Consider the following 21,407-nt stretch of genomic DNA (forward strand, 5'->3'; position numbering starts at 1 on the left):
AAAAGGAGTCAAATTTTAATGTTACATTGATCTTTTGCATTAAAATTCCAGGACAATAATTTTTCTCTTTACAAATATAAGTGCAAAAAAAACAATGTATTTTTGCATTTTTGCAGATATAAATTATGGCCAAAATTTTTGTAATTTTAGACTTCTTGATGCAATTATTATTTCTTTGTGAGGGTAAATATTGAACTTGTTTTCAAAGTTAAAGTCTCTTGTACGTTAAATTTTTTCATGTGACTTGAGTATAGTGGTTTCGTTGCTGCGCGAAAATTTAATGTAAACCTCTATATAACTTTAAAATTTCACTTATTTCAGTGTACAATTATTTTTGTGTTAGCAGTCTTGCTTTTGGCATATGATGTTACTGATATATTATTGGAATGCTAATATTTTCGATCAGTTCAGCAATGTTGGATGTGCTGATCCTCGAGCCGTTCAAAAGCTGTTGAATGTTATACTTTTCTAATAACATAAGTGCAGATAATTTCATACAATGCAAAGCTTGACTCATCCATGCACGATTGGCTGATGCACGTCTAATGCCCAAAAGAATAAAGCGTCATGGTAATTTCAAATATGACCCAACTCGTTCTCGAGGGCTCACACACGTTCGGGCGTCTTTAATTCATCGCTGAGAAAAAGAGAGAGAGAAACACTTATGAAATATTCTCAATATATACGCGACGTTGCTCGCATGTATACGGGCGCATCAAACCCGAAGTATATTATAAGAGCCGTCACATGCATTAGCATCGAAACGACCTTCTTTATTGAGTTGTATACAATGATTCTGCGAGCGAGCGATGTGCATAAATGCATACACGCAGAGAACTGCAGACGTTATTACATTATTGCTTGGCACGCCGCTGTAACTGTTGCCAACACTCTGAGCGTGAAATGTTGTTCAGCTGCCATCTCTGCAGCGAGCGAGAAAAGGGAAAAATTCTATTTAAGCAGCGCAGCAACGGCAGCAACAATTCTAAAGCGATGCACGATCATAAACATGCCAAAAAATTTGCAAAGCTTATTTCGTTTTAACCCCTGTATATCGAGCGATGCACACGCATATACCCATACTCGTGCGCAAGAATAAATGCTCATCGCCCACGCTCATATGATAATAGGTCCTGTAGACTGCGTATTCTAGGCTTTTCCATAAATTTCAAATTTTATTTGGCTCGAGAGAAGGAGAGAGAGAGAGAGAGAGAGAGAGAGAAAAGTTCGATTCAGCGTGTGCGAGAGCGGGCAAGGCCAATGGCTCGCTGAGAAGCAGCTGCTATTGCCAAGAAGAAATGTTGTCGTAAATGGAGGACGAAGATCGCAGGTAGATATGCGCAGGAAAGGTGGGGACCATACAACATGCGGCGAGAGACTCGTCAGCCGTAAGCAAGCTAAAAAAGAGAAGAGAGAAAGAGAGAGAGAGAGAGAAAAGTCAATGGCTGAAGGAATGCGACGCGGATAAAATGGTGGGTAAGAAAGAGTCGCTTGGTGAGGAGGGATATTTAAGCGTGAAAAATATTCTTATAAGAGATTTACTTTTTTGTATGTTCGTGTGTGTGACTCTTATTAATGGTTAAATATGTAAATTTGGTCATCTGATGTCATTTTAAATGAGTACTTATAAAAGAGCCCTACGTATTGTTACTGGGTCGAGTGGAAGTTATAAGAAAAATAGTTTTATGTCTTATCGATGATTTAAAATTCCTCTGCATAATTAACGATCTTCGATGGTTCGTACTTGATTTAATCTGGATTTGTCTGCCTGGAAAAGCACTATTTCAAATAAACATGATTATATTAGTTACGAGCATCGATTTTTGAAATGATTGTAGAAAACAGGATAATTGATGAGCATGAAATTAGCGAAGGACACACAAATTGAAAAAAAATTTGCACATATCCCGTTGCATAGTAAAACACATGCGGCTGCAGTCGCAGGTGCATTTCCCGCGCCTGAGCATGCATTAATATACACATAGGGGCATACGTATCTCTAAAAACACGTAAATCTATACTGAGAGCCATGGGTCTATAATCAGCGTGCGTATATGTACGGGCTGTTTAATTTAGATAACGCATCGTTACTCCATACAGCGCACATATACTCACTCGTACACTGTATGAACAGACCTTTGCAAGTCTATAAGGACTATATGCTTTCACGTACACACATACGTATCAGAGAATGTGCAGCCTACTGCTGTTGTTGCTGTTGCTGTTGCTGCTGCTGCTGCTGCTGCTGCAGAGAGGAAAGATCATAAAACGGCTCATGGTGAACACGCGTTTGTAATTTCAGAGCTCGCGAGAGCAAAACCTTTTCTCTCTCCTTCTCTCTCTTTCTCTTTCTCCCTCTATCCTCTTCGTTAGTAATCTCTGGGGTGCCGTGCTGCAGCAGCGCCTTTTCGTCGAGCCTTCGTGCGTGCCTGCCTATATACATAGCCATTTGTACACTTACACACACACACACACACACACACATACACACACGCGTGCACAAATACATTCAGCAGACGTGCATCGCAGGCACAGAAACAAGAGAGTAGCCAAAGCAGGATATATATAATGAATAAAAGGAGCGCACACGGCATCGTTAATGCGAGCTTTCTGCGCGCAAGAGGACGCATTCCTCCTAGCCGATTCAAGGCTTATTCGCTATGCTTTCGGATCCGGGCTCGGCAGGAAGAGTTATTATTATGAGAGAGACCGCCGGGATGGATGATTATTATACGGAGCACGAGGATATCACAGATAGTCGATTATTCGCTTGTCTATTTTTTCATTGCTCAGTCCGGAGCATGCATAGCGAATGGCATTTCTTTCGTTCGATGTCAAATGTATTGATTATCAAGAAATTCAATCGAGTTAATATGCCACTTTATGTTATCGATGATTTATTGCAAGCGAATAAACTTGCCATAAAGTTTTATATATTTATAAACGTGTATAAACACTGTAAACGTAGAAGTGCTGGTCGTAAGAAACGAAAACTCTGACTTCGTTTGTTGTGCACCCTGGTTTCTCTAAATATTTACTTTTACTACTAAATTTTCTTGACTTATCGACTGTAACTAAAAAATGAATTAAGAATGACGAAGGAATCATTATTTTCTTAAGAAAAATCATTCTATTTATTTATCAATTAAACTCAATAAGTTTTTTGAAAATTGAATTTTGAAAATTAAAGAATAATAAGATTTATCTGTATTATGTACTTTGGTGTTATAATATATGAAACAATATTTATCGCACAAAACTAGAAACAAATTTATTTTGCGGAAAGTCGCAGTTAATTTCAGCCTAAATGTAGATAGCGCATTGTAGATAAGTCCAGAAGCTATTATAAAATCTACTTGTCGTACACGCAGTCGCGTAGACAGAGTCGTAATTTCGCAGTGAACACAAAGCGAGTCACGAAAAGCCGTCGGAAGCCGCACGCTTCGAGCAGTACGTGCACAGGCTATTCGTGTGGCGAAAATTGTTCTCTCGACTCAAGGTACGCCGCAAAAAGCCTGCTTATATATTATATTATTACTGTCATAATTTTGAAAAACTATTTTCTAATACTTGGTTTTTTTTGTTTAAATTGATAAAATTAAAGAGAGAGGGAATCGGCTTGTACCAAGAAATCTAACGAAAAAGAGACGAGAAAACAAAGTCATTGCATTGAAATGGCTGTATAACTCTTTGAATAGTCTTATGGCCGTTAGAAACTCATATACGGAGCTCACAAATCGCTGGGATTATAAAATTCAAATTTCCCCGCGTGTAGCATAACACTTGCAAATATTTATACGATATGGTTGTAAAATAACAATTTTTCACTCGCGATTGCTGCCGCATAAATTACTCGTTAATTATCACTATATTGTTCTTTTTTTTTAATGCAGTCGTTAACAGTCAAAAGCTATTCAATAATTTCACAAATAATTTATCAATTAAATTATTTTTATATTATAAATTTTAATGGATCATTAAATCTATAGATTTTAGTAATTTTGCATAAAAATGGAAATGACTTTTTATAAAAATATCAATAGATAGCGAATGTTTAATTTTTCGCTGCAACGATTTAAATGATCGTTCGTTCGAGAAAAGCAGGATTTATTGCGTAGTAGAAAGAAAAGATCGGTACAAACCTTGCGGCCGTAATGGCGGCTGCAGCGAGATCGGTGCCGTCGTCGTCGTTGACGTTCTCTGACTTTCGAGAGACTCGGCACTTGCACAGATGTCGCTCCCGTTTACTCGGTATTTCGTACCAGGTCCTTTCGTGAGAAGGGCAGTTTTAGGTCGGCCTCGGGGGAGCGATATCGACGAGGACGATGCCGATCGTTCGATGCTTCTCTGCTGATCCGTTGCGGCGGTCGCGCAGTCTAATCCATGCCGGCTGGTCCTGCAACGATCAGGCAAGCGATACACGCCACACTGTTAGCACTGACTAGTTTTACTCGTAGGTGGAGTAGCACATAGTTGCGACAGCCACCACAGTTTGTCACATCGAAATCGCATGCTTGCACAGAATTATACTCGGTGGAAAACGGAAGAGATTATTTTCGGTCACAACAACAGCGGCAGCGCTCGACGCTCGGAATGCAAGAGCTCTCGCTATACGCTGAAACGCAAACTCGGAGCCGCGAGCAATGCGCGCTCGGCTGTACAACTGGTTGTTTATGCGCGATATCGATGGAATATTTTAATGCGCTAACGATCGGGTTAAACGAACGCGGCGCGCGGTGGAGCGCGCACGAGGAGAGAGAACAACTGGTGCACGCAACTCGCGACTGGCGGCTAGGCTTAACTGCCTGCTTTAAAACACGCGTTCTCCTGTCTCTCTCTGTGTGAGTGCGTGTGTACGTGTGCGCGATTCTGCACGCTCCTATACATACGTATATGTATTTCTTTGGTGGGAGAGTGAGAGAGGTAGTCGTCGTCGTCGTCGTATATACACATCGGGGCCAGAAATATACACGACGAGATGGCAGGCAGCAGCAGCAGCAGCAACGAACGAGAGAATCGCGCGCGGATTATACCCGTATACAACACGGAGCCAGGCGAACGAACGGGACTTGCGAACGAGGAAGAGAGAGAAGAAGCTTGGCCAATGGCTTCGAGAGCTTCTGGCGAGAAATAAGAGAGAGAAATGCTGAAGCCAAGCCGAGCTCCCAGCAGCCAGCCAACAGTTGCACTCGTCTAGATGTGTGCGTGCAGCTCTGTTGATGATTTTTTCACGAGCATACGCGCACGCATGCATTCGCACACGAGTACGAGTGGCTATAGTTGCTGCGTGCACCTATGAGTGCTTCGGTACGCTTGTCTGTGCCCAGAGTTCCTCGCGTTAATGGGGATGCAGAAAAAATTATAAAATGCACCGAAACCTGTCGTTTTGACATCTATCGCTGCTGGCGCGCACCGACCGAGAGGAGGTCTGTCGCCAGGTGTGCACTCGAGATACCGACTATCTCTGCACTCCGCAATATCTCGGCAATACAGCGTTTACATGCATCGCTCCGAGTTGAAGAAAATTTTATCATGCAGCTTCTTGGAAGGGAAAAAATTAATTTTCTCCTAGCACCTTAATATTCGCTTTTATGCTTTACGTGTGGCTCCAAACTGACAAACATAAAATTCTCTACAAAACAACATTATATTATATATTATCGTTATGTTGTAGCAAGTGTTAAGTTGTAAAGTTGATTTACAGGGTCCCACTAAACGACGTCTGCAACGGCCTATAATACACCAACTGCCTACTATATATATATGTGGGAACCATATATACACATTACACACATACACACACACACACACAAACACGATATACCCTGATTCATTTGCAAAACAAGGCACGAGCGCAGCATATCGTCCGTAGTGGCTCATATTCGTACATCTATATGATGTATGCACATCAAGTGCGATTCTTTTCGTTAAAAAAATGTCGTTATGTATAGTTAGCGAAGGAATCTTGACTCTCTCGCTGCTCGTGTCTCAACGACTGGTGAATTTTTATCCGCTATCAATATCGGCATTGTTCTCGACTCGAACGTATGTTATACTATCGGTGCATCGTCACACATAAAATAGAGGCGAGCGCGAGAGTCCGAGCAGTGCCGAGCCAATGATTGAGACACTATTATGTACGGCACGCCGAGAGAAAAGCAGAGAGACGATCGCTACCCCAAGGACTATTATTTTCGCTCCGGTTTCGCCGACCAAGTTGTTGCTGCAGAAGAAAAGACAAAAGCCTTTTCGCGTTCAGCGAGTGCGCAACATCGATCATTGCTGTCCGAGCTCGTTCGCCTTGCTCGCGCGCGCGCGGGAAAAGGCCTACAATATATATATGTACGTGTGCAGGCTCTCTTGGAAACGTTTAGCCGGTTGCGCGAGACCTTTCATTTGCACCGAAAGCTGCCGTTGCTGCTGCTGCTGCCACCGCCACAGGGCGTCCAACGAAAGACAGAGAGAAGCAGGAAAAAAAAGAGAAAGATTATATTCGAGGAAATGGTTTTCTTCGCGCCTCGATGGAGAGATCCAAACGCGGTCTGCTGTAACTAACGACTTATTGCGCCAATTGCGGCGCGCCTGCGAGCCGCCTCTCGCTGTATGTAACAGCGCCTCGAATTTTGCTCTGCCCTCCAACACAGATGGATTTGCTATATAGATTTTGTGCAAATTATTTAGACGCCGTGGCTGAGAGCAGCTGCATGTCGTTTTTTTATCCATCGGCCGCCCGATGTGATTTCTATTCCGTACGCTACACAGCCGCAGTCGCACACTGGCTGATTTCACTTTTGTTTCTACGTGTATTAATGTAATTGCGAGCAATCCTGGATATACAATTGTATAGAGCTGCGGTGTAATTTTAGCTCAGGAGAAAATTAAGTTATTGTCTCGAGCCGTAAAGCAGATATTTATGATCGCACTTGAAAAATTTAAATTTTTCTACGACTCGAATAATCAGCGTTTACATTTTTCGTTGATTTCAGCGGAAAATTGTCCGAGTATTATGTGTTTAGAGCAAGTTTCAAGCATGCGAAATAAGCGAGATACTCGAGCCGAGACAACCCTCCTCTCGGCTTTTTCTCTCGCTCCTTTCCCTCTATCGCTGCAAAATTAATTAGATTTTCCCTTAAGCTTGGGCGCGTGGCAATAAAGCTCGGTATGCCGCACCGGAAAGCTCCTTAACCTCTCCGGTTCTACACCCTGCAATATTTAACTCCCAAGGTTGCCTCAAACTTTAATTAACCTAAACGCCAACGAAGCATTAATTCACGACGCACTAATCTCGATAGGAAAAGATATGGTCGACGAAAAAGTATTTTCATAATCGCGATTGGGGCATGTCGTACGAGGTGCGAGCTAGTGCTGCGTAAAAGCCGCCCGCCTATCCCGCCATAGTTTGATACTCCTCTCGCTGAATTTCGGTAAATTTCGCACGTCGCCCGTTATGTACTGCGTACTGTGCACGAGCCGACCCCTCAAGAGCAAAAGTTTGTATCCAAGTGTGAGTAAGCTCGAGCAATACGAAGACATCTCTCGTTGCTATGCCATACAATGTCTGACGAAATGCCGCGCGGAGAAATTGAGGACGGAAGGTGATAGGCTCCGCAGAATATCTATTCATCGCATAATAATAATGACTCACGAACTAATTCCCTAAAGTTTTTGAAGGGGGCCACGTAAGATATACTATGCTTTTGCCGAACTCCGCCGGCGTATTAATGCATAAATCTTGCAGCTTCGCAGGAGATAAGGTTGGCTTTCGAGGCACGTGATATTTTTACGAGTTATGATGAACCAAAGAATTTTATGAAGAAATACATTGACTCATTTCGATGATTGGACCCTGAATTTATCGGCAGCATTGCAAATGCCGATCAGCCATAATGATATCTGTATTGATGTTCGAGTACGGACGGATTTCCTATTTTGATCCTTCTAATGGCTTTCATGTATAGGCTGTTTTTCGTACCGATCCCTGAAATTTTTTCCCAAGCATAAACTTTTTCACGTGAAATATATACGGGCATTGCTTTATCGTAGGTCATTTGCCAAGCATAAATGCCGGATCCCAGAAACTACTCTTATGTATATAAATATACACCTTTATACCCCTGGGCGCACTTTCGAACGATCTCGCGTAGAAAAAGACTCACGGACTGTTTTTTCTGAGCTGAAACCCGTTCCGTTCTAGGAACCACCCCTTCTTTGTATTTTTGCAATTACTCGGCTGCGCACTCGGCAGAGCAAAAGCTCCAGAGGCCAACGGAGAAACCTAATGGATGTTATCAAGACGTTTTTTTTCTCTATTCCGAGCTCTCTTGCGTTACTTTTTTTTCTCCGCTTTCTTTCTTATTTTCTTGCGTTTAAGGTGAAACGTGCCGTAGAAATGCACAGTCTTGCGAGGAATAGAAAAGTCCCATATCAGTAAAAAACCATTACTGAAATTACTCGGGGCGTAATGTGCACGTTCGTTTAAGTACACTCACATGTCATTATAGGAGAATGCAAATAATACTTATCCAACGATACAAATAGTAATCATGACTCGTGGATACTTAAAAATATTGTGCATTGGTCCATAGAAAAAATCGTCGATCGGCAATTACATAAATTTTGTTGCTATAAAAATCCCATGGATCTATGTTTACAACCATCTATAACAGTTAGTTAAATTTCATTTATATAATACTAAAACTATTTTTGCGATTGAAGTAAATATTATGTGGATCATTTTTTAACAAAAAAAGTGTTGATCGTGAATAATTTCATCTTAGACATAATTTTGCTCTAAAATTGCGTAGACATTTCAAAAGTAAAAAAAAACAAGACCAAATTTTAACGATCCTGCGAATACATTGGCGCTTTTTAAGCTAGCAACACTTTAGACGATGACTGACTCTGTTCCTTCTTCTTCTTGTCCATAAACGACGAATCAACTTATTATCTATGCTTGACAAGCTGTTAAAAAAACCACAATATCTGCCTGGATCTTCCTTGAAATACGTGAACACATAATACATGTATACAGGCAGACATTGTGAAAGCTTTTGGCGTTAAAATTTATTGAGTTGTCATCTGTATCAAAGCTCCCTATCGGCTTCTTTTTCCAAGTTCGAGCGTGTATCATCGTCCAACCTAATACTCGGAAATCAACGATCTGCAGTAATGTATTCAATTAAAAACCTGATGAGTTTTTTCTCGGCGAAAAATAAAAACAGGTGGACGCAGCTCGTGCGCGCATGCGGCGGCGAAGGGCGCGGCATGAGCTCGCCGTCAGGCAACACGAGAGTTTATTTCGTTCATTGGCCCGAAAATCTTGCGCGCTATGCGAACGGTTCAGCCCCTTCGATATCTTAATTGGCATTATGGCTCTCTGTCTTTCTCTCTCTCTCTTTTTCTTTGGCCGGTGCGGACGACGGCCGGCGAGCTGCGGTAATGATACGGGTAAGCCCGAGCTTGGCCACTTATTCAGTCGCCGTCTTCATTTATACTCTCTGGCTTAACGCTACAGCCACCAGTACACGCCACGAGACGTGTACGAAAATTTATGTCTCTACGTGTATGTGTAAAAGCTGCTGCTGCCGCCTGCTTTTTTTTCTCCTTCGCTGTACACGCGCGCACGCCACACATATACCCCGGCCTCGATCGCCTTGAGAGAGGAGAAATGCTTTTTATACCTTTGATTTTTGCAAAAGATTTCGCTGGGTGGACATCTTGAGATCCGAGCGCTACATCCGCGTTATATTTTACTCTAAAGTCGTATTTATTTATTGCTTTTATTAGCTCCTTTTTTTTATATTCGGGATGAGCAATTAAATGCTCCGAGAGGACATGACGCCTGTATACTTAGAGATGTGTCAACCGTGTTATGATATCTAAATAATGTCTGAAATTCGTCATCTTTTATTATAGGCTTCCTCTTTGCATCACATGCATACTATCGAATGAAACACTACTGCGTCGTACACAAATGGCAGAGCTTCGATACAATTTTTCGAGCATAAATCGGCGCTGTCTATCCGTTTCAGGTTCGTTAACGTGTATTCATCGACGGCGATCGTTTATTTATATCGATGTATCGCTCGACAAGTCGCATGAAAGTGGAATAATAAAAATACTAGACGGTACGTTTAATCTGCAGACCACGAGCGCACACGAGCCCGTGTCCGAGCAGAGCCGCCAAAGGTGAACATATATAATACACATGGCAGGATCAAAGATTCAGAGGCCGCGCAGACAGCTTATATGCACACACCGAGTGCATTATTATACAGTATATCAAAGCTCTCGCATTGCAATATCGTCTCTATAGAGATTTAAGTGCCCTCAAATGGACTGCCACCGCTCGCGAAGGTTAAAATAATGACGCTCGCGCTTAGCTCAGCTTTCGTTCCTCGGCATCTCGCCGCGTGTCATAATTTATATCCTTGATCATCATTCGTCAGCTTCTATGGTCAATGCTGCTCTGCTCTTTCTCAAAAGCAAGTCAGATAGAGACCGAAATAAATGTTATAACTTTGCTATAAATTAATCATTTTGCAATGGCTACGTGTGTATAAGCGAATAAAAGCGCAAATATATGCACGACGACTGTGTAATCATGCACGAATCGCGCGCATCAATCGAGCCAGATCGTCGTTAAAACGATTCGGTCCTTCGATCGCTGCAACGAGCTTATCAAGGAAACTTTTTTGGAAATTCTGCCCGCAGCACGTTTTTTATTGCGTATCGCTCGGCAAAGTAACAACATTCTGCTTTCGCATTAACAGCCATATGATTATACGCACTTTTTGCAAATGCAACGTTTATCTAATCTCAAGTTTTATTGCCCATATAGTTTCCATTATACGATAAATTTACACCGCTAATAAAACTCATCAACGCCGCAGCTCACGCACACTACGAGAGCTTATACGCCTTATAAATACCCTGAATTCTTCGCGAGCTCGAGATGATATTGCGCGAAAAGAAAAACGCTGAGAAAACTCATCAATCATTGCAAAGCTTATACGAGACGTTATTCGGACGATTATGCACACTGTAATGTGCCGTACGAAAACACCCAAAGTACCTACTCTACGGCTTTTTGATCGTTCAGAGCCTTTTTTTCGGTTTTCAAACGCGCCGTATCGAGAGCAATTCTCGAAATTCTCGCTCGTTGGCGCGGCCTCTCGCATCGTTTGCGCTCTCAAGTGTCAAAATAGAGTCAGGGTAATTTGACTCTTAGAAAAAAATGTGAGAAACGTCCAGTATGTGTGTGTGTGTGTGTCGCGCGAGAGAGAAAAAAAATATAATAAGAACCAAGTTGCCGGCAAAGCTTGCGGGGGAGAGGGCACAACAGTGCGAGTGAGCGAGTGTGAGAGAGAAGCGTGGTAAGAGCCTCATAAATGCGAATTTAAGAGGCGCAATAAAAACACATTGAAATTGAGAGTGAATGAACGATGACGACGAGCGCATAGCCACGTGCCACTAGATTTTCCTCTCTCTCCTTCTCTTTCTCTCTCTTTTGCCTGAGTGCACTTCCTTCTTCTCTCTTGAGTTATTGTTCTTTAAATAGGTGGGTGTCATGACCTACTCAATGCACATACGTACGCAATTTTTCCGATTATCTGTCTGCGTACGTATACATATACCTACGCTGATGGCTTGTGCGCTGCTTATGCAGCGTGGGATGAGCTTCTCGTAAAAATGATAAACTTTTCGATTTCCTTTGCATACTCTTGCGCACAAACATCGAATTCATAATCATAATTGCAAAGCTGGAGGTTTTTGCGCGATAAATTACACGTGATAGTCTGACATTTATTACAAAAGCAATATTCTAAGACCTGTCTGAGTGTGAATGAACAATTATCGTACTCCATTGTAGTCTACGAATCCTAAGAGTCGATCAAAATTTTCATCTAACAACTTATTTGCAAGGACTCGTTATCAGTTTAAAATAGATATTGTACGAGGTGATGAAAGAGTTGATAACCGATGCTGCTATTCAACTGAAAAAATAGTTCGTGACCATAATTAGATTTCAAAGGAATTCTTCAACATTTGATAGCAATCGAACTAAACTTGTTATAATTTACTACTATAAGAAAAATTTGTTAGTAAGCTATTTCTAAAATTCAAAAAATAAACTGTAAAGCAGTTTTTTCTTTCAATGCAATATAATCTGTTTGACACCGAGAGATTACTCACAGCCATTATTAATTTCTTATTATTTTTTGACTAAAGTTGGTGCATAAAAAAAATTGTTTTCCTTTCAAGTGCGTTGAAGTGTAAGAAACTCGACGTAAAATATGATATCGCAAGCAAACACGATTGATTTAATAAAAAAGTATATTTTGATTATTAAAAATGAAATTCTTTTAACATATTTTAGTCTTTCAAGTTTCGTGGAAGGATTAAACGCTGGAAAATTGCGAATTCCAGCAGAAAAGCAACAGAGAGATGAGACATACGCCACGACGGCGCCGTAAGAGTACATAGTACATCGTATCGACCGCTGTACTACTGGCGCAAGCGCAGGCAGAAGTGGTCGGGGCAAATGGCCTCGGAGTTCCTTGCCTCCTTTTTCCCTCGACGGCAATCTCGTTCGAGCGATCTTTTTTCTCTTTCCCTCTCTCTCTCTCTCTCTCTCTGACTATTTCTCTTTTTTTTCGCTGGATACGTGTATACGTATATGTGTGTATATAATACCAGCTTGGCAAGTTCGTACGCAAGGAGGAACGAACACACGTGAGACCAGACTCGATTCCCAGGGAATTTTTCGAAAAATTCTGTACGGCTCTTCTGCGCTATTTTATTTACGTACACACGCTGGTCGGTGTCTTTTGTGTATATACGAGGCAGCTTTCTCGCAGCTCCTCGCCCTCCCTCTTTTGCTCCAAGTACACATCCCAGCGATTATACCGTTCGATGAATATGTATATGCTTTCGGGCATAATTATTGCTAAGCTAACCGCCAAGCACATCGACGTTATGAGCTTTTTGCAAAAGATTCTTCCGTTCGCGATAAATATTCCATCGCAGGAATGAGTTTATTCATGAACTTCAAAATTTCTAGAGTAGTTGCATGAAATATTATATTTGAAACGATAAATTAATTTTCTTCTTTTACCAAACCGATTAATTTGTTTTTCTGCCTATGTTCATGCAGTAGCTGTTGGTGGGAATGAACAATCACAAGAGTAAGTTGAAGAAAAGATCGTAAAAAAGGGTGAAGATGTTACATTCGCATTTTGTATTGAGAACACAATATGAATTGGCCTATTTAAATTAATTTGGTAAGTCACAACAAAGTTAAGGATATATAAAATAGCTACATTTTTCGAGTAGTTGAAATAATTTATAACGTCAAATATGTCAGCCGTTAATGTTAATAAGGCCCGTAAAAAAGTTCATCGCCGCATAAAAGTGCTGAATTGCAATATATATTTCGACAAGTGGTCATAAAGATTTTTTATAATTCGAACGTCGTGATTATTCCGATGACTGATGATTCGTTCCTACCTGCGCGCCCTGCACCGCGTCGTCTCGGTGTTCAAGGGGCAGACCAAAAGGTGTTGTGCGTCGCACTTCCACATGCTCGTGTATGTGTGTAAGCAACGATACTATATACGAGGAGTTTATAGTCTCTCAAAGTTATAACGTCGCTTTATATAGAAAGCTGACAATTCGTCGCTAATACTCTTTCACTCGGCTGCTGCTGCTGTTGCTACTGCTGCCGCACTGCCACCGTGTTGCAAGCTGTATAGTTGTAATTTCAATTGGTTGTTGAGTCTATATACCGTCGGTATATGTCGCGATCAGAGAAAGAGAGAGAAGAGCACAACGACATAAACGTCCCTAATGGCTCCTCAATGGATTAGACAATAATTAAGTTATAATGTTTTTATTTTTATACGTTAATTTTATGAGTGACGTTAAAGGATAAATATACGATTCGTGCCGAGGGTGCTGTTGCCGCGCGCTGATGCTATGACGCGCTCGCAACTATTATACGAGTCCGTGCAAAAAATCTATTTTCAACGCGATCTTGAGATACGGAAAAAAATTATCGGGCAATAAATTAACCAGTGCATAATATCATTCCGTAGCTGGCAACAAAGTAGCCTATACGTGGACGACATGCTTGCACGATCGTAGACACGTAATTCCTCGGCCGATGCTGAAAAATTTCCCACTTGATATACGGCTAAAAAATTGTTATTTGCATCAGAAATTCAATATTTTTCCGAGAACGTTAACGCATACTTGGCCGCGCGCGCATAAGCTGCAATAGATCTGGATTGCGAAATTTATGACCATAAAATAATAATTCTTTTTCTTTCTTGGTTTTCCTTCTCTCTATCATTATTGTAATAACGAGTTTTATCAACATTTTATCAGAGATTATTCAAGATCGCGTGTGCCTGGAGAGATATACGTTTCAGCAACTCGAGCCGCGCACTATACGTAATGAAAGATAATGGAGAAAATTTACTGTCAGTCCCGAGAAAAAAACCTTGCGTAATCTCTCTCCGTGTCAGTTACTCTCAGTCGAGGCATTATGTAGATGAAAAAACAACTATACGGGAGTCGGGTATAATTATTTGCGCGAACAATTTAGGGAAAAAATGAAGAAAACGCCGCGCCGACTATGCTTATCGGTCTCATCCATTGTTTCGATTAGATCGCTTTTAGCGTGCGGCAGTCGAGAGGCTCTTTTTTTCTCCGCGTTTACGCTTTTCTCTGTATTCCATACGTATACGTTCGCCAAAGCAATTGCTTTCGCTCGTTGCACACTGAAACACGAGAAAAACAGCGTCACGGAGGAGGAAAAAAAGAGGTAGCAAGCTCGAGCCATCTCCATCGCTCATATAATATCAGACGCTGCTCTTAACTCTTCGGACGAGGTGAAATAAGAAGGAAAAGGGGTGCGCTTACGCAAGAGAAAAGAAAAGCCTTGGCATCTAATGGATGCGAATATATCGCAGCAATAAATTTCACAAAAAGCGCCCGCCTGACGTTGAGAGAGAGAGAGAGAGAGAGAGAGAGAGAATACGGCGGCGTAGCGTCTTTTAGACACAAACGGCTAAGGAAAAAGCACCCGCGGGGGATAACGAAGGAGTAGAAGGAAAGTTTCAAGTCTCTCTCTCTCTCTCTCTCTCTCTTTTTCTCTGGTTATATTCAATGGCAGCCATAGTTCCAGCAGCTTGGCCAATCCAACGCTTGGCAGCAGCAGCAGCAGTGGCTACCCCCTTGAGTGAGTGCAAAAGCCCCACCCCATGTAGTCTCGCAGTTTCGCTCTCTCTCTCTCTCTCGTCGAGGCGATCAATAAACCGGCGCCACACGCTCGCCTCCACCCGTTCCTTGGCGCTGTCACGTAGCAGGGGTGTAGCCGGAAATTCGATTTTCACGGCGAAGGGGAAGTTGGATCAGGAGCATAGCCAACGCGTCGATCGACCGACGACGTGCAGCGACTTGGTATTCATCGCCGGCCAGACGAGAACGTCTGCGTGCGTACTCGATAAGAAAATTTTTGAAAGAAAAATCATACTCTTGATATTTCTTATTTTCATTAATTTTAAGATATTCTGCTATCAAATCCTGCATCATTTTTCCGAGGCTACATGTATTATAAATATATAGGCGATTTTCTACGAATGGCTTTCGATTCTACACGCGAAAAATGTATGTATACGTTCTGGGAACATGAATTTCAATGGAAGATCCCGATTGAGCGTTTGCAGTGCGGTGACCGCTTTCTTCCTCGAGCCATACATATATATTGAAATTTCCATGGCCACCAGAGCTCGAAGGAGCGCTTGAATGAGATGTCACGCGGCCTTTTTACGATATACGCTTCTGCGGAAAGGCTTTTTTCGCCCTTTACATTTGAATTCGTACGTATGCATCATGCACGAGTCGTGTGCGCACACGTGCCCGCTTCCGAGCACACGTGGAAATCCGTTTTCATCGCGGAGGAAACTATGAAGAGACCAACTCTTAAACACGGTTCATCTTTTGCGATTTGATGGGCTTGCTGTGTAGCTTTGCGCGTGCATATACTAGAAACTGTATACATTTTATTGTGCTACGACAATGAGATTTGATACATTTCGTTTGGTCGATGCATTTTTCAAGCTCTTGTAATCAAAAAGCACGTAGTTCAAAATTTTGACGTTGAAGATTTTATATCGCTCCTCTTTACCTTTGTGCGAGCAAAGTTTGTCTCTAAAAAAACGTTCATAACGGTCCATTTAGAGCGTAAAAACGTCAAAAGTTTAAAACATTTTAGAGCGCTTCTTTCGATTCACACGCGCGCAGCTTATTTTAATAATGTTACGACGCTTTCGGAAGCCAAAGAAGATGGCTTCGGAGCGTGAATAACTAACAAAAGCACTTTCTCAACGCATGAAACATTGATTATCTGCCGTATAGCTGCAAATTTGTTACCGTCGAGTATGACTCCTAGCTTGCGCTTATACAACCCTATTCGAAATTTTCTCCACTAGACCCTTTGAATTAATCATAGCGAAACTTTGTACATGAATATTATGTATAACGTCAGTCCATTAGACAGCTTTTGAACATTAAGATCTCTACATGCTTATATAAAATGGACTGCGTTGGCAGCGTTAAAAAGGGTTCAAACCGTGCGAAAAATGCGATCCGTAGCAGCGCTGAATTTAGAAAAATTGCTGAAACATTTATTCTTTTATAAGTTTAAAAATATTTTTGAATATTTGAAATCTAGTCAAACTGGTACTTTTTATTTTTATTTGAAATTTGCTTCTACTTGAAGTTCTTTGAACGAATCAGGAGTATTGCAAATATTTCTATTCTATATTAGGAACGCAGTGTTCATCATCCTCGTGGGCTTTCGAAATGATGCTTATACGATGTCTTACTCATCGTTGTTATAATTCCACTGTTGTATTGTATATAAATTGGACGCATTGCGGGCTCGCGCCTTCGCATACATACACCCTGCTGATTCAGACGATCATATAAAATTCCATGTTTCTCTATTGCATCGACGATATATAAAAAGGGCACACGAGAGAGAGGCAAAGGAAAAAAAGTAAATTAAAGCCGCAAGTACGATACGAGCGCACGAAAACAAAGAAAAAGACATCTCACTCAAGCGGCAAAACAATATGATACCTATCGCTCCCCAGCGAGCATCTCCTCGCAAGACGGCGTATAACATGCTGCGCAAGCATCAATATCACGTCTCTGGGCTTCTCTCTCTCTTTTTCCTTGTTTCTTCGGCTGCTCTTTTTTTTCGTGCAAGTGAACTTCTTGCTTCTTGGGATATATACGTATATATATATATATATATATATATATACGCGTGTATAGAGAGGAAGACCGCCCGTAAATTCTCATTTCGAATCTCCCCGAGACTCGTATAAAATCTTCTCTCTGCTGCCAACTTCGTGCACGCGTATACCCTTTTCTTATATACGAGCAGCTCCTCTCTCTCTCTCTCTCTCTCATCCATTCGAACCTTTTTCCCTCCGCCTTTTCATCGTTCTCCTTTTTTTGCTTTTGACCTCCGTCTATGTGTATAAATATTTTTACATCATCTGCGCATGATGACAGTTGTGCATCTGAATTTCGAAGTATAATGTATACAAAAAACCGTTGGATCTAGTCGACGTTAGGTTAAATGTTGAGTATGTACGCAATGAGGCCAGGAAGATGACCACAATTTTCAGTATTGAATACATGCAAAAATACGTAAATCGTTTCATAAATTTTAGAGTTTTATTAAAATCGTTATTATACTATCTAATTATAAGATAATCAAATATTGAATTCTCCCAAGAAAAAAGAAAGATTATGAGTTTATTTTTTGTCAGCTCGTAGTAAGCGTTTAATAATTAGATTTCATAATTTTGTATTTTGGATAATCTGCTCACGCACATACTTGTACACGTGAAGCATCAGCCTGAACTGTTTTTTCTCAGGTTTTTTCATACTTCTTTTCAAACGTTTGAGTAGATTTCAATGTAATTCATAGAAATTAGAGGTGTGAGCGCGTGCCGGGCTTGAAATTAGAGAACCGATAGTCGTATCGATCAGCGATTCACGAATCAGCTCTAATGAGAGCTCAGTAAAATAAAATGCCATTAACACTGTATTTAATGGAGTGTGAAAAATTCCTCATTTGTTCAGTAACACCTATGAGGACGGCGTTATTCTTATTTTGGAAAACAGAAGACGATTTCTATTAAACTACATTCATGTTTAAACTCGAACTATATTACTGTTAAATGTAGCAATGATACGAATTAAAGTTCGCGTAGACATAAGCTAGCGACAAATTGCTTCTAGTTTAAATTTTTATTTTCAAGAAATTAGAAAAAACCTGTAATGAGGCATCGGACTCGCGCACCCGGAAGCCCGTTTCGCGCGTAACTTTTTGCCTTCGTGGTACTCGTTTTCGTGGTTGCAAATGCTATATTATTCAAAACTGCATGCTTGCAGTCAGCTGTCCTCGTGTGCTGCAAAAGCTCTAATTAGTCGGCGTCATTTTTTTCAGAGAAAGAAGGAAAGCGTTTATTTCTCAAGAACCTTGCGAAGCATTGCGCGTGTCCTTGGCATTTCAGAATTTGACAGTTACGCGAAAATGTGCACAAAAAGCTAAGAATTTCGAGCTGCCCAGTGCACGATAAATCAACGCGTCGCGCTCACCGGAGCTCGTATAATATTTAACTCGATGGTTTGCCACAATAAAGTTTTAAAGGTGCTTCGTGTACCAGTGCGTTTATGTGTGTGTGTGCATGTGTGTGTACGAGACATACACGAGGCAACTAAGTGCAAGATACGATAGGGGCTGCGTATCGCGCCCGAGCTCGCGACCTCTTTTTTGGATATTTATACGCCTTTTGGACCGGTTTTCGTCATTTACTCACTTTGCAGTGTGTACGGTAGATAATGTAATTTGGATCGTAACTGATAATACGCGCTCGGGCGTATCCAGGCGAGATCGCGCTGTTTACGGTGGGGCAATAAAAGCCCGAGCTGTTGCCAAGGCTCTGGGCTTGATTGAGCCAAGAAGATTTACAAGTGACGCCGTGGCTTAGTCTCGCCCGCGACTTTTTCGGACCGAAATTCGGGATCGCGGCGATCGCTTAATTAACGTCGCGCCGTCGAATGATCTCACGGTCCACATAGTAACTAACCCGAAATCGAGATAGCATTTTTCGGCTGCATAAGGATTTTAAGCGTATTATGGTAATTATGCCATGCGATCATGCAGTGGCTTAGCGAGCTCCGCTCAAAGGACCGTTTAAAATCTATCAATTACTATTTTATGCGTTTTTGATATTTTTTTCCAAGCTATGAATTAGTGTAGCGATAAAATTGCCACACCGTTGAAAGCGCAGCATAAATAAAGTAATTATATTATATTTCGTACACAAGCAAGCGCCGATAGTCTGTTTATTTTAATTTTAAAATGCACGTGTGCACTTGCAGGAATGATACCGCGATTTTTCTCATACTCATAAGAACTCATTTGACACAGAATACGACTTGTTAATAGAGCTATATTTTAAATTATTATGTATTTAATCGGATCGTAAATGGTAGAAGAATAATAACTGCTCTATAAATCGAAGCATTATAAAATTGTTTGTAACGAACTGGTATAAAGGTACTTTGCACACGTTAGGGCACACAAAAAAATGAAACTTATCCCTTTTTTTAAATATTATAGTCTCGAAATTGTGAGTTAAAATTTAATTCAACTTTTTTTAGCACTTCAATTTAACAAATACGAAGGCCTTAATTTATAATATTTCAAACGGTTTGTCCTATATGAATTTAACGTAAAAGTTTGCTTACAACTCACATTTGATATTTCGATCAGCCGGCGTCGATTTCTGCAAGAAGAAATTCTAGAAGCGAACTTGGTCGGAGAAGTAGCCATCATGGACTGAACGAAAAACTGACTGCTAGATTCAATGTTACGCGTGTAATAGAAACTTGGACCCCAGTTTTCAGTCTTTTCAAGGGCAACTGATGTAAAACCGCTTATTGAAAGGTCTGATCAAATGCTTTCGCAACAAAAAGAAAGAAAAGAAATGTGGCAACACCCTCTATTTTGAACTTATAACGTATATACGATCAGTACAGTTTATAATAAGATTTTTTTTATTTCAATTTTCATTTTTATTATTTTTCTTACTATCTTATTTGTGTTATAAATTCTTATATAAGATGCAAAATGTACTCACCTTCTGAAATATTTGAGTGTAAAACTTCAATTATTCTTCCACGGCATGTAGGATTTCTGTAAAATAATTTTATTTTATTGATTAAAAATTAGTTACCAAAAGACATGTTATAGTTTTTTAAAGTAATCATTTATTCTTAAGAATGTCTTTGTTAATATTCGAGTGCTGTAAGTCCGTTAACAATATTTTCAATTTCAAATAGTGGAAAGCAACCTTTAAGTTCTTCCTTTTTTCATTAAAAATTGTTTCATAAATACTTCAATTTGAAAAAATATGTTTAAATGAATACATAAATATTTGAACGAAAATGAAATCAATAAAAAGTTAAATTTTTGTGTAAGTTAATATCAAAATAATGCAAACTTGCTGTTAAAATTACTTTTACTCAACATTTTTCTAGCTGCATATAAACAAATATTAGCACCGAGAAGTTTATATTCATATTTAGTTGAGGGCCTTTATAAGTCAGACAACAGTTAACAACGGACAAGTGTAACACCTCGTAAACCGGCTGTACGTAGACAATTGATCAACCATGAGTAATATGCTAAGATCCAATTTATGGTTTTTCAAATGTCTATCTAGTTTGGGTTTAAATAATAGATTCAAAATTCTACTCATTCGTTTTTTAATATTAAAGTTTCTAAATGTAACTAATTTTTTTAAAAATATCTTTTAACAACTCAAGTTTTTTTACAAACAAATTGTTAAAAACTTTTTTATTTGAAAAGTAAAAGTAACCAAAATACATGTATTTCAGAAGTTTTTGTAAGCTCTTTTTTTATTATGTAATATAAATTGCATAATAATTATTACAAATTATCCATTCAATAGAATGTTTTTTAGTAACAATGAAATTTTTGACTGTCGTAATATATTTATTTAAGTAAAAAAAGTGATCATAAATTACTTAAATGACTATTCATAACCTTTTTTTAAACATTAAATCAGTACTCTTTGCGTTTTTTCAAAGCTCGCTTTGCCGTCGGCCGACGGATCAAGAATGTTATTTTACTCTTCAAAGTTACTGTTTGCCATAAAATATTTTTATCATCAAATGAATGTGTAAATTAATTAAATAAATGTAAAAGTTTTTAACGGTTGAATAATAACAATTTAAAAAAATTTGATTAACCGTTTTTCAACGTTTTTTTTCAATATTTTTTAAAATGTTTC

At 40.0% G+C, this 21,407-nt stretch overlaps 1 protein-coding gene across 1 annotated transcript in view; it reads right to left on the reverse strand.

Annotated features, from left to right (window-relative positions):
* LOC106649308 (homeobox protein abdominal-B-like) overlaps positions 1-21,407 on the reverse strand; it is an 89,089-nt gene that overhangs the window by 33,765 nt on the left and 33,917 nt on the right. The window contains exon 2 of the mRNA XM_014366650.2: positions 20,232-20,287. The gene's annotated coding sequence lies outside the window, so the exon portion shown is untranslated. The remainder of the gene's footprint in view (positions 1-20,231; positions 20,288-21,407) is intronic.

This window comes from Trichogramma pretiosum, unplaced genomic scaffold (genome assembly GCF_000599845.2).
Source record: "Trichogramma pretiosum strain Unisexual culture from Peru unplaced genomic scaffold, Tpre_2.0 scaffold52, whole genome shotgun sequence".
NCBI lineage: Eukaryota > Metazoa > Arthropoda > Insecta > Hymenoptera > Trichogrammatidae > Trichogramma > Trichogramma pretiosum.